Raw genomic sequence first — 12,590 nt, 5'->3', positions numbered from 1 at the left:
GGCAATGAGTGAGACCTGGCTGGGTTTATATAACAGACATCAGCTTGGGAGAAAGCATAGTTTACCTTGTTCACAATCTCAAATAGCTGCCAAGCTGTTCGACTACCTGTCTTTTGGCAGTACAAAGTCAGTTGAGAACATTGGTCACGTTTGCCAGTCTAGTTGATAGGAACAAATTTCCTAACCAATATAGTCTTTTCAATGAGGTTTCCCGGCAGCATCTCCCCAACAACAAGTCTATGAGGTCTTCAAATTAGAGGGATCTTTGAATAGACAATGAGGGCAGTAAAGAGTCCTTTCTCTATTTTCTTCTGTATTTACCAGAGTGCAGGATGTAAGGTAAGAGCCTCATGAAGGCTGATGAGGACCATGGTCCTCCTCTCACCTCTGATGAGTGGTGGAAGCAGCTAACACCATTAGTTCATTGAAATTAATTTAATCCTGGGAATAACATTAATTCAGAGGGACATAATACTTTGTGTTTCTGAGCCAACATTACACATACTGATGACCCATTATCAAGTCAACAGAATTAGGCGGCCTAGACTATGGTTACGGCCATAATCTACGTCTGTCATGTTTCCTTAACTGGGTCTTCTCTAAGCTTTTAAGTTAGATGTTCGGGGTGCGTGTATTCTTCCCACTGTGTTTGTCTCTATGAATCTTGAGCAGATAAAATACAGATCATGTCTCTGCATCCATCTAGCCTATTATTCCACAAAGCAAATCAAAGGATCAGAGTGAATGGAAAAAGCCACAAACATGGCTTTGTCTTACTTCAAATCCCTTGCTTATGCAGAACCATATCTCTGATAACATCCACTGTTCTATACCTCCATGTATATGGGAAGAAGACCAAACAATACCTGACCTAAGCTTTGCATTTTACGCCTGGAGGTCACAGCGGATGTACCTGTAACATAACATCATATTACTAGCAGTTGTGAATGTGCAAGATACCACTATGTTATCCGATTGTTGGTAAGGGGATGTGGCCACAGGTCAGGAGACTCCAATAAAGTGTGGAGACCTCTTGGACCCCCAAGAGAACCATCAAGTCTCATGATTACTGCCAAGTCCTGGCTTTAATAGAAATAGTAATGTGGTGGAGGAGCCTGAAACAAGCAGTTCTTGGGAGAAAATCCACCAATATAACAGAGTTAAACGGTTTTATACAAAGGGACGTGCTTAAATTTCTACAAGCCAAAGTGCAGGACTAAGCAACAAGTTCACATACTTTTGTCACTGTCACACATGTGATATTGGATCATTTTCCTGACTTAATCAATGGCTAATGTTTTTGTATGATTTGGATCTGATGTATTATGTCAAATTTAGGCAGAAATATAGAAAATTATTAAGGGTCCACACACTAAGCACTACTGTAGGTAATAAAGTTGAAAATATAAGTATACACTGTTGATTCAGGGAAAGGCAAATAAACACTTAAGAGGCAGATGGCAATTGCTCCATACTAGGGGGAAATGTCTTCCTGATACACGATATGGCAATCAGAATAAATTCCTGGATCAACTTCCCACCTTCAATATCTCAACTCCAGCACTAACTCTGACCATAGGTCCACAAAGAGGTTAGTGTAAGTAGAGGAGTACTTGCTCAGCTAGTCCAGGAGGAGACAGAGGGGAGTGGAGGAATCTGCAGAGGGGTTGGGAAGGAACAAAGTGGTTTGTAAGGAATCCTGAGGTGGACTGAGGGGTCGGAAATAAACAGAGGAGTTTGGAAGAATCCGGTGGATGAAAAAGGTTTCAGGAATGGACAGAGGAGTCTACAGGAATCTAGAGGGGGACAGAAGGGTCTGGAGAGAAACAGATGGGTTAGGAATGGACAAGGGGGCTGGAGAAGTGAACAAACGGGTCTGAAGGGACATAGGTGTCTGTTATATAAATGACACATACTATAAGTTCCTTCTATCCCTTCTCTGGCTGCTTCTGTCTTCTTACCACTAATGTTTGTTTATTCTAGCAAGCCAGGTGACCCTGTACTGTCCTAGTGCTAGCAATGCGCCTGGTGTCACCGACTTGAGGGTGTCACCCGGATCAGTCCATAGCCCCCTAGCAACTCCACTGATAGCCTATGCCTTTTTGGCACTGGACTGTTCTACATAAGATATCAAAAAGTTTCCAACGGCGCTATGGAATAAATGCCTAGACATGTGAAATGTGACTTTTTAGTCACACTGTAATTTCGAGTGACCTTACAAGTATCGCAATGATTAAGATACAGGACACTGAACAGACTACACTAAACGGGGCTGATGACTAACAGTACACTACTATAGATGACATGTAAGGGGAAGAAGTAGTTATTGATGTGTTGGTTCTTCAAGGTGGTTTGTAAACAGAAATTAAAGAAACAGCAACAGCACAGAACAGAGATGGTTACGTAAAGGACTAAGCTGCTGCTGGTGCTTTAGTGTATAAGCTTGAGGGAGCGAGGATTAGATTACATTAATTTAGAGACCGCACTGTGTACAAGGAAAGTGTTACACTGAGCACTGAAACTTCTGCTGCTGAGATAAGAGGGAAGCCTTGATCTTTTATATACAGTTCAGAGAATGGATAAAGCTTGCTGGTACACAGTCAGTCTCTCTCTCTCTCCTGCACATAGCACAGCCTAAGCCCCACCCTCCTTACTGTGTTCTGTCTTACTTTAACTGTTACTAGAGACATAATTCCCCTAACTTGCAGTGGACAACAGGCTGCTAGTATTTTTTTTTCTAAATGAAGGGATTTACAGAAATCTTAGAATTCACATGGGCTAGCACATGGAGGAAAGTTGATTTGAAACTACAATGATCATTTAAAGTGGTTTTTACTAATAAAGCCTGTGTCCTGCCGATTCCAAGCAAGTCTGTGAGAAAAAAAACTAACATTCAACAATGTTCAGAAACCATATAGAGAATGAATGAATGAAGCACTGGCAGCACATGCACACTGCTGCTTCATTTATTTAGAGGACATTATTCTCTGGTTTTAGGATTGGCGAGGGTTCATGGGGTCATACCCTCACCTATCCGCTAGTTGCCCCCTATCTTCTAGATCGAGGATAACTGTTAACCCCTTAACAACGCAGGACGTAAATGTACGTCCTGGTGCGGTGGTACTTAACGCACAAGCACGTACATTTACGTCCTATACATAACCGCAAGTATCTAAGCGATGCTTGGGTCCTGCGAGGTAGGTCCCGGTTGCTGATGGCAGCCAGGGTCCCGCCTGTAATGGCGGAAATCCGCGATTGCGTGGATGTCCGCCATTAACCCCTCAGATGCCATGATCAATACAGATTACGGCATCTGCAGCACTGCGGTCACTAGAATGGATGATCGGATCGCCCGCTGCGCTGCCGCGGCGATCCGATCGTCCAGAATGGCAGACAGAGGTCCCCTTACCTGCCTCCGCTGCCTTCCACGGGTCCTCTGCTCTGGTCTGAGATCGAGCAGAAGATGACCGTTGACCCTAAGTATAGCACTGGACAGTATTAGCAATCGAATGATGATATTAAAGTGTAAAAAATAAAAGTAAAAAAAAATTTGAAAAATCCTCTACCCCAATAAAAATGTAAATTAGGAATCGACCGATATCGTTTTTTTTTAGGGCCGATACCGATAATCGTTGGAGGTTAGGGACGATAGCCGATAACTTATACAGATATTCCGGTATAAATTATCGGCTATTTATCCCCCCGCGACACCGCTGCAGATCATTGATTTAAAGCGGGCGCTTTAAATCAATGCACTGCAGTGGCTTTTTCAGTGCCATAGGGCGCCGCCGCCACCCGCTTCTCTCCCCCTGCCTGTCCGGGGGTCCTGAGACCTATCACCGCCACCGCTCCCCCCACCGCCACACCGCGACCGCACCCCCTCCCCCCACCGCACCGCCCCGGCCCCATTGCCTCCCCCATCCCCGGTTTTATAATTACCTGTTCCCGGGGTCCACTCTACATCTGGCTCCGGTGGCGTCCTCCTGAGCTGTCACTGTGCGCACTGACGGTGACGTCACGTCACTCGTCATTGCGCACAGCGTAATTCAGGACGCAGCAGGAGCAAGAAGTAGTGTGGGCCCTGGGAACAGGTAATTATAAAACCGGGGATGGGGGAGGCAATGGGGCCGGGGCGGAGCGGTGGAGGGTGTGACGCGGTGCGGCAGGTCGGTGCAGTGGGTCGGTCGCGTCAGGTCGGGGGGCGATCGCGGTGCGGGGCATTATCGGCTTATCGCCAAGGTAATTGCCGATACCGATAATGCCCAAAATCATGATTATCGGCCGATAATATCGGCCAAACGGATAATCGGTCGATCCCTAATGTAAATTGTCAGTTTTTCCCCCCATTTTCCCCCCAAAAAGTGTCAACCTTTTTTTTTTATAAACATATTTGGGATCGCCGCGTGCGTAAATATCCGAACTATTAAAATATAATGTTAATTATGCCATACGGTGAATGGCGTGAAAGTAAAAAAAAAAAGTCCAAAATTGCGGGGTTTTTTTATAACATTTTATTCCAAATAAAATTGGTTAAAAAAATGTTTAAGTTTTATTAATGCAAATGTGGTATAAAAAAAAAGTACAGATCACGGCACAAAAAATTAGCCCTCATACCGCTGCTTATAGGGAAAAATGAAAAAATTATAGGTCAGCAAAATAGAGGGATTTTAAACGCACTCATTTGGTTAAAAAGTTTTTTTAAGATGTATAATAATAGAAAAAGTATGTAATCATGGGTATCATTTTAATCGTATTGACCCGCAGAAGAAAACATGTATATTTTACCGTAAAGTGTACAGCATGAAAACGAAACCTTCCAAAATTGCGGTTTTCTCATCAATTTCCCCACACAAATAGTAGTTTTATGGTAAAATGAGTGATTTCATTACAAAGGACAACTGGTCGCGCAAAAAACAAGCCCTCATACTAGTCTGTGGATGAAAATATAAGAGAATTATGATTTTTAGAAGGCAAAGAGGAAAAACTCTGGCGCTAAGACATGCATTGAGGGGGCGGAGAGTGACGTCACAATACTCCGGCCCCGTGATCAGCAGTCATCAAACCCGGAGCGAACATGCTCCGGGGGCTGATGGTAACGGGGTGCTGTGTGAAAGATCTGAGGGGTCCCCAGCGGCAGGACCTTCGAGATCAGACATCACCTTTGGATAGGGGATAAGATGTCTTAGCGCCGGAGTACCCCTTTAAGGGGTTAATGATAATACCTCTCTAATATAGTGGAGCTGCACAACTAGACTGCGGACAGATATGGTAAGGTTTCTGGTAGCCATTTTTTTCTAACCCTTTAAACCATTGATTCTAATTAGCTCCAACCATTGAATTCTCCTTAATCATGACTATTCTGTGATGCATACATTTCTGCCTCACACAAGTTGTAAACCATAATGAATATCCCATGTATAGGACATCCCACGTTTCACTCTTGCATCTCCTTTGAAGTCCCTGTAATGAATTCAAAAGTTACAGCGCATTGTCCCCTCTACATGTGTCCACAGATAAAAGAGAGGAGCTGTCGCTAGAAGAATCCCTTCCACATTTATCGTCGGAGGGGTTGATTTGTAACCATGTAACCGCGTCCCCTTTGACCCCACCATTCTGTACACTGCTACAAGGTTCTTGTTAATTACCCAGGAGGTCCCTGGAGCTTGAAGATCAATATTTCTATGGGAAGTAAGGTCGCTTTACATCTCCGGTGCCATTGGATATGCTCCATTCCAGTGCTCATTAAATAAATATTATATATATATATATATATATATATATATATGCATTGTAATTATATAACTTCGTCTCCTGTGAAGTCAATCACTATAGTGAATGATCTATCCATACAATGTTCTACTGGCAAAATGTACATGGCAATGGTGGACATTAGGGTACTGTCCATGGTGCTGAAGGTGTCATTGGAGTCTGTATCTGTATGTCTATTGTGGAACACTGCATAAACTGTCCTGTAACTATGTCATATATTAGTGATATACGCACATTACAGTATTGAGCCACATTCACATGGAAAAAACTGCACTTCAGTGAGAAGAGGCCACCCCTGAAGCGCCCATTGATTTGAACTTCAGACATGTTGGGTCTTTTTTGTGCGATTCTCTATTTCCCATTGAAGTCAGCAGGAGGAGGGTTTTTCAAAGTGACACTGCACTGGTTTCCATGTAAAAAAAAAAAACACAAAAAACATAGGTTTTGCCTTTCATTGTACACTGGAACAGAAAAAAATGATACGCATACCTATACATACAGACATAACTTATACATACAGAAACAGGCACACACATGTGGAAGTGTTGTCTGGGGGGATGCAAAAACAGCACCACACCTGTCCTCAGGTTGTGTATGGTATTACAACTCTTCCCCGTTTACTTCAATGGAGCTGAACTGTAATACCACACACAACCTGAGGATAGGTGTGGTGCTGTTTAAATCAGCTGTTTAACTAATCCTGGAAACCCCTTTAAGAATTGGAGAGTGGACATGTGAGTGCTCGCCACAGAAGCTTTTGCCTTTAGTTACAATATAGGTTCTTTTAAGTGCCATCCTTATAAAAAGGTCCCGCAAAATGTTGCCCACAAACCATACTGCCACCAGCAGGGTGCCCACTGATCAGTGCCAGCAAAGTATTGCCTGTACACAGCTTTAGCATTCAATGATAAAAGTCTGCCTGCTTAAAGCCGCCACAAGGGGGTAGCTCTCCGCACTCATACATATGGCTCCCATCAAAGTCAATCTCTGATCGTAATGGAAAGTTAGATGTAAAAAAAATAAAAAAAGATTATGTTCGTTCTCCTTTAACATACAATACCTGTGACTCAATATGATGAATTGGTCATTAATCCAATAGGAAATATCAGGATATGCCCTTTAACAAGCGGGTATGACAGGGGCATCAAAAGTTTTCTGAATATTTAAGCTCATTAGTTTTTGGCATTTAAATGCCAGCTCTTCTCGCTGTTTTACCTGCTGGAATGTAAGCAATGAGGTGGGGTTACCCCGAAATTCATTATATTCCAACAGAGGAAAGTCCTTCTTAGCAATAGGAAACCAGCACTCCGATCCAACTCCAGGAAATGTAAAACTTGAATGCTTTATTTATCCATATAAAAACAGAGATGAGCGAACTTACAGTAAATTCGATTCGTCACGAACTTCTCGGCTCGGCAGTTGATGACTTTTCCTGCATACATTAGTTCAGCTTTCAGGTGCTCCAGTGGGCTGGAAAAGGTGGATACAGTCCTAGGAGACTCTTTCCTAGGACTGTATCCACCTTTTCCAGCCCACCGGAGCACCGGAAAGCTGAACTAATTTATGCAGGATAAGTCATCAACTGCCGAGCTGAGAAGTTCGTGACAAATCGAATTTACTGTAAGTTCGCTCATCTCTAAAAAGAACATGTACAAAAAAATTGGGGAGAAATTGAAATAGTGTAACTGACGCGTTTTGGGAAAAAGACCCTGAAAATAATAAATTTTTCTAAATATTATATTGCTGTAATATGTATATGTTATTTTGTGTTACTGTACCCTTAAGAGAGCAGTGAACCCCATGTGACCCTGCCTGCCAATGGGAACCTCTAAATTCTCACCCTTATAGTGTAGTGGGGGGAAGAGTTGCTCCAGTTCACAGTAGTGTGGCTCCTGAGTAACAGTTTGGGTCAGGTTTGTTGTGTGTAGAAGCCTCAAGGGAAGGCTCAGATCAAATTCATTTAAGATGGTCATTCTGCAAGGATTACTCGAACGGTGGAAGTTCATCCCTGGCGGAGAAGGCTTCAGTACCTTGACAGAACCCTACCTACCAGGATTCATCTACCCATCTTAAAAGTCTGGTGAAAGCACCACAAGTTACAGCAAGGCAACAGGGCTCCCAAGGGGTTATGCTGCATCCTCTCAACCAAAACCAGCTGTATGTTTAAGACCATCTGGACCCAGCTTAGTAAAGACAGTTATCCGTAATTTGACGTTTGTGTGTTCATTTCCTCCCCACGTCTGGCCCAGGAGAAGCTGACTGTGCATAGGATAATGGTGCCCTGGCGTCACAAAGTGATCAGGTATTTCTACTGACACACCGTGGCTACCACACTACTAGTAAAGGATATGAAATTTATAGTACTGCAGGGCAGGAGCTGGAAGTTTTTGTTCCATAGAGGATGTTGGGGGACCTAGTACTATAGTTTTTTGGGACTAGAATAAAAATATAATTTAGCTAGACAACTTCCTTTCCGTAACACCTTGAATTCTGACTGTGTTGTAGCATATACGTCAGGGTGTACAGTGCAGGAGCTTGGCCAGCTACTTGGTCACTGCCCTGCACATTTTGGACAGATAAAGGGCCCTATAAGGTCTCTTCTCGTATTGTTCTAATACCAGGGTCTGAGTAGTTGGGCCATTGATTTTCCAGGCTGAGGCTTTGCAGTAAGTAGTTTACCCGGCTTCATTCCTGTATCAGTTGACACCATTCCCCAGAAGATGCCACCATAGGCACTGGAATCCAGTACGAAATGACAAATTTGGCCCTGCATGAGATAATTCAGAAATTCCGGGAATCTGTTATTTAACTGAGAAGTTTATGGATTATTATCCCAAAAAATCAAAATATTTCATAATCCAGCACCGAGGCGTTGTTAATGGTAGATTAGGGGAATCATACAGCACAGTATCGGTTACCTTTGTGTTTTTTTATGATAAACCATGAAGGTATAAGGGGGGTGGAGGCTTACTATTTGTTTTCTAATGGTTTAACCACAGGTTCTACTTTGTGCATTTCCCTCTGCTTTATAGAATATGGAGATAACTGCCTCATATTATCACAGCAATGGTGGAAATTACCGACATAAACATTGAATGCGGGGTACAGCGAGAATCCGAAATGATAGCATGTGGCTGTGGGAACAGCTGGGAATAAGGAATTAGATTTTAGGGAGAGACTCCTAGAACAGATAGTAGAGATGTGTATAGAGCATTTAGTCATTACCTACAGCACGCATTACGCCGCACACAAAAAATAGGACCTGACAGCCTACAGCTTTCTAATCATCATGGGAGGACGGCAGAGGATTATGGGAGATTGTTTGGCAATAGCCACAAATATCTGTGTTTAAAATAATTATTGGCTCAACACATTTAAACAGAACCCAAAAATATTGTGAATTTAATGCTGGACTCTCATTGATGACCACTACTGCCAGAGGCCAAGGGTGGGAAAGGCGAAGGTTGTCCCCTGGTCACCGTTTTCATAGAAAATATAGACAGGTTTATACTTCATACAAATGCCCACCCAATACTGCCATACAATGTCCACACAATACTGTTATTAAATTCTGAATAAAGGTACGTTTACACGTACAGGATCTGCTGCATATTTTGTGCACATGATTTTGCTTTCCATTAACTTCAATGGATAGCAAAATAAGCTGCAGAAAATATGCAGCAAAAAATAGGCTACAGTATACACTATCCCAGATAAATTGGGGTATGTAGATATAAATAATAAAACGTAAATACTCAATTTATATATCACCCCATATATAAAAACGTTATATGAACTCCCAAATAGCATATGCATACACAAAAAATTTAGTCATTTGAAAGAGGTATATTGGTATGTATAAATATCTTTATTAGACACAATAAAATTTAGAAGATGAGGAGGAATCCACCCAGAGGGGGAAGAAAAAATGGGTGTCGCTCAGGTTGCCATACAAATGTCTATACAGAAATATATACTAACATCATGCACCACTAACAGTACAATAGGACAGGGTCCTAAAATGCAAGTAGCATATAGCTTATACAGTCATGATACATAGCATGGAACAAGGTACATTACCGCAAAGTAACAAGACAGGCACCGGAGCGACACCACCCCAACGCTGGTGTTTCGGCAAATGCCTTTTGTAGGCTGCAGATTTTGTATGTGTGAACGTACCCCAAATTCTCTAAACAATGCAAACCCAATAAACCATTCAGTGGCCAAATAATACTTCCATATAATACCCACACAATGCTGCAATACACTGGTAAACAATACTTCCATACAATGACCACTGCAATTCATTTACAACACAATACTGACATACAGTGCACAATAACTATATCATACATGTATTGTATTCTTTAAAGGGGTAGTCCAGTGGTGAAAAACTTATCCCCTATCCTAAGGATAGGGGATAAGTTTGAGATCGCGGGGGTCCGACTGCTGGGGCCCCCTGCGATCTCTCTGTACGGGGCCCCGGCTCTCCGCCGAGATAGCGGGTGTCGACCCCCGCACGAGGCGGCGGCCGACACGCCCCCTCAATACATCTCAATGGCAGAGCCGGAGATTGCTGAAGGCAGCGCTTCGGCTCTGCCATAGAGTTGTATTGAGGGGGCGTGTCGGCCGCCGCCTCGTGCGGAGGTCGACACGCCCCCTTCCAGCGGGCTGTCGGGGCTCCGTACAGGAGATCGCGGGGGGCCCCAGGGGTCGGACCCCCGCGATCTGCAACTTATCCCCTATCCTTAGGATAGGGGATAAGTTGCTCACCACTGAATCACCACTGGACTAATCCTTTAAAAGGGTGTTCACAACTCCAAAGGTCATCCCCTATCTGCAGGATAAGGATGACAAGTTGTGTGGTTAGGGTCCAACTACTGGGACCCCCAACGGTTACAAGAACTTGCAGGGTGCTCCATTCATTTGAGGGAATAGGTAGGGCCCCAGTGGTCAGATCCTCACAAATCAGCTTGACACCCCCTATTCTGGGGATAGGAGGTAACTTTTTGAACTGGAAATCCCCCTTTAGGACAGGGTCACACTGGGCGCATCCACAGTGTCTTTCATGCTGTGGATGCACCAACAGCGCAAGAGGGATTGCAGGGCGAGCTTCCAGCTGCTGCCAGGTAGCTCTGAGTGTCCGCTCGTAGTGGCCCGCTGTAATAAACCGCTGCTACGAGCAGACACATAAGGCTACCCACTTGCAGCCGGGAGGTCAATCTGCAGTGCTTTTGTGACTGCCGTTGGCACATCCGCAGCATCAAATACGCTGCCGATGCACCCAGAGCCATCATGCCATCAAAGTGAAATACCACAGCCTGAAAATTTTACTAAATACAGAGTGAACAATTTCATAAATTACTCGGATTGTGAGAAATTTTTACACCATGCCCGCTTTTCAGAAAAAAAAAAAATATAATGGAATCGTCAAAAAAAAAAAGGCAAACTTTGCTGATAATAAATATAGTAAAATGAATTTCCCCTGACTTTTTCCTACAACATTTTAGAAATCCAATAGTGAATTAGGGCGTGTGTGTTAAATAACTAGTTTTCAATGGTTGAATTGCAGACAAAGCCCCAAATCCTTTAGTTATATTATGAAATTCTCGCTGTCTGCAGCCACCACTAGGGGAAGCTTACATGTTCTCAGCAGTAATCCTCCTCTAGAAGCAGCTGCAGGATCACAGAATTTTAGCACTTAATGCTATGTCTTTTGCAGCTCTAGTTTTACTTGTTTTCCAATGTAACAGATCCACGCCTTGGTGTATTTAGCGGTGACGTTCTGGTTAGTTACTTCCAATCTAGCAGACGTGTCTATAATGAGTGTCTATGCGTCATACTTCTGCTCGCGGATCCACTGCTGATTTCCTCTGTTTGTCAATAATGCAACTAAGAAGCCAATTAACAAATCCATTGCAGACCCTGCGCCGGTCACCGTAATGATAAGACAGTGGCACCTCGCCAAGCTCTGCACATGCATCTAACCCGGCACAGAATAGCCAGTCCGTCCATAATTGTGTGCTAGTTTGTATTCAAGTCAGTGCAGTGGCGTCTCCAGATTTCATATTTGGGGGGGGCAACCAGGGGGGCCAGGGCAAAACTGGAAAACTGGGGGGGCCTTCTCAATCCTTGCTGTTACATAGTTCATCACATCTTTCTTCGCACGCTGATTGACCAGACGCTGACCTTGGAGTTGATTGGCAGAGGGTATTTCCGGAAAACACCCTCACACAGTGTCCATTTAGGAGGTTATATAACCCAATTAGGGACCAATATATGGAGGGTTTTTTTTTAAACCAATTAACCAAAAGATCACCAAGGAGGTGATCCACTAATCCCCTATATTTCCCATATATTAAAATACTATAATCTTTATTAACACAAGAACACCAAAAAACTAATGGGTTAAAAGTATCAGCGTATCTCTCTTCCCATAGTATTAGTTATTAGAGTGCCATTCTGACGTCACTGTATCTCAATCTGTCCGTGCGCATCTGCAGTATGCGCACTATTAGGGAAGAGTGAGCGCTGTATTTAAAACCTACTCGCGGCCGCCCTCGACATGTTTCGCCGTACTATACGGCTTTGTCAAGAGGTTTTAGGGCACTGGGTGTCTAAGAAGGAAGCAGCTTGGACAAGGCCAGACTGGGATAAAAAGCTGTCAATATTACCTCCCATCCCATATCAGAAAAAAAAAGTGTTGCGGTGCTGCAAATTATGCACTTTTGTCACTATTTCCTTAAATATTTAAACCACACAAAGATTTTAACAATTAGCTGCCAGGTATTAAGCCCTTCCTGCTATGGGACATATGAATA

General features: G+C 43.4%; 1 protein-coding gene across 8 annotated transcripts in view; it reads right to left on the bottom strand.

The window, feature by feature from the left end:
* The window catches only part of SDK2 (sidekick cell adhesion molecule 2), a 727,771-nt gene that overhangs the window by 649,253 nt on the left and 65,928 nt on the right, over positions 1-12,590 (bottom strand). The gene's annotated exons all lie outside the window — the stretch shown is intronic.

This window comes from Hyla sarda, chromosome 13, assembly GCF_029499605.1.
Source record: "Hyla sarda isolate aHylSar1 chromosome 13, aHylSar1.hap1, whole genome shotgun sequence".
In the NCBI taxonomy this organism is placed as follows: domain Eukaryota; kingdom Metazoa; phylum Chordata; class Amphibia; order Anura; family Hylidae; genus Hyla; species Hyla sarda.
This window is presented reverse-complemented; position numbering and strand designations above follow the sequence as displayed.